We start from the raw sequence: 1,685 nt of genomic DNA, 5'->3' as shown, positions 1-1,685 counted from the left end.
AAGAGGGTCTAAAACTCTAATTTTGGCCTCGTAAACCGCACCCTTGGTCTTTAGACTCTTGGGCAAGCCCGAGAGCACTCTAGGGGCTTTCCGAAAAGTTGTTGTAGGAGGTGTGGTTCCACACAGTCTAGAAATAGCGTCTTTCGGAAGATGCCTTGTTTTTCAATGAAAGACCAAAAAAAAAAAAACCAAAAAAATCAAGAGGAACAAAAAAGGAGTGCAACACGAGGACTTCCCGAGAGGTCACCCATCCTAGTAGTACTCTTGCCCAAGCACGCTTAACTGCGGTGTTCTGATGGGATTCGGTGCATTAGTGCTGGTATGATCCCACCCATTAGTATATGTATCGCATTAGCATATATCCTTTGGCTCTGAGTCCGCAATGAAATCTCTTCGCGTGTGTTGCACTGTTTATATGGGTTTTCCCGCCCAGCTGCGACGAGCATTCGTGCCAAGATATATAAGTTAGGACACCACGTTTGACGACACTAAAACCAAGATTTATGTTTTAGAAAAACGCCCGGAAGAGGGTCTAAAACTCAAAATTTTGGCCTCGTAAACCGCACCCTTGGTCTTTAGACGCTTGGGCAAGCCCGAGAGCACTCTAGGGGCTTTCCGAAAAGTTGTTGTAGGAGGTGTGGTTCCACACGGTCTAGAAATAGCGTCCTTCGGAAGATGCCTTGTTTTTCAAATGAAAAGACCAAAAACAAAAAAAACAAAAAAATCAAGAGGAACAAAAAAGGGGTGCAACACGAGGACTTCCCGGGAGGTCACCCATCCTAGTACTACTCTCGCCCAAGCACGCTTAACTGCGGTGTTCTGATGGGATTCGGTGCATTAGTGCTGGTATGATCGCACCCATCAGTATATGTATCGCATTAGCATTTATCCTTTGCCTTTGAGTCCGCAATGAAATCTCTTCGCGTGTGTTGCACTGTTTATATGGGTTTTCCCGCCCAGCTGCGACGAGCATTCGTGCCAAGATATATAAGTTAGGACACCACGTTTGACGACACTAAAACCGGGGCTTATGTTTTAGAAAAACGCCTGGAAGAGGGTCTAAAACTCAAAATTTTGGCCTCGTAAACCACACCCATGGTCTTTAGACCCTTGGGCAAGTCCGAGAGCACTCTTGGGGCTTTCCGAAAAGTTGCTGTAGGAGGCCTGGTTCCACACGGTCTTGAAATAGCGTCGTTCGGAAGATGCATTGTTTTTAAAATGAAAAGACCAAAAAAAAAAACAAAAAAAATCAAGAGGAACAAAAAAGGGGTGCAACACGAGGACTTCCCGGGAGGTCACCCATCCTAGGACTACTCTCGCCCAAGCATGCTTAACTGCGGGGTTCTGATGGAATCCGGTGCATTAGTGCTGGTATGATCGCACCCGTTAGTATATGTATCGCATTAGCATATATCCTTTGGCTTTGAGTCCGCAATGAAATCTCTTCGCGTGTGTTGCACTGTTTATATGGGTTTTCCCGCCCAGCTGCGACGAGCATTCGTGCCAAGATATATAAGTTAGGACACCACTTTTGATGACACTAAAACCGAGGCTTATGTTTAGAAAAATGCTCAGAAGAGGGTCTAAAACTCAAAATTTTGGCCTCGTAAACCGCACCCTTGGTCTTTAGACTCTGGAAGCCCGAGAGCACTCTAGGGGATTTCCGAAAAGTTGTTGTGGGAGGC

General features: G+C 45.9%; 3 non-coding genes across 3 annotated transcripts; all 3 read right to left on the bottom strand.

Annotated features, from left to right (window-relative positions):
• Nucleotides 1-214: 214 nt before the first annotated feature.
• On the bottom strand, nt 215-333 carry LOC112081808. Its single transcript, XR_002896729.1, has one exon. It is a non-coding gene; the product is annotated as a 5S ribosomal RNA (ribosomal RNA).
• Nucleotides 334-741: 408 nt separating this feature from the next.
• Nucleotides 742-860, bottom strand: LOC112081677. The gene has a single exon (XR_002896599.1). It is a non-coding gene; the product is annotated as a 5S ribosomal RNA (ribosomal RNA).
• A 406-nt stretch (nt 861-1,266) lies between these two features.
• Nucleotides 1,267-1,385, bottom strand: LOC112081787. The gene has a single exon (XR_002896708.1). It is a non-coding gene; the product is annotated as a 5S ribosomal RNA (ribosomal RNA).
• Between the last annotated feature and the right edge of the window lie 300 nt (nt 1,386-1,685).

Source organism: Eutrema salsugineum, unplaced genomic scaffold (assembly GCF_000478725.1).
Source record: "Eutrema salsugineum unplaced genomic scaffold, Eutsalg1_0 scaffold_10, whole genome shotgun sequence".
NCBI classification, from domain to species: domain Eukaryota; kingdom Viridiplantae; phylum Streptophyta; class Magnoliopsida; order Brassicales; family Brassicaceae; genus Eutrema; species Eutrema salsugineum.
Note: the sequence above shows the minus strand (reverse complement) of the source record. Positions and strands in the feature narration are given on the sequence as shown.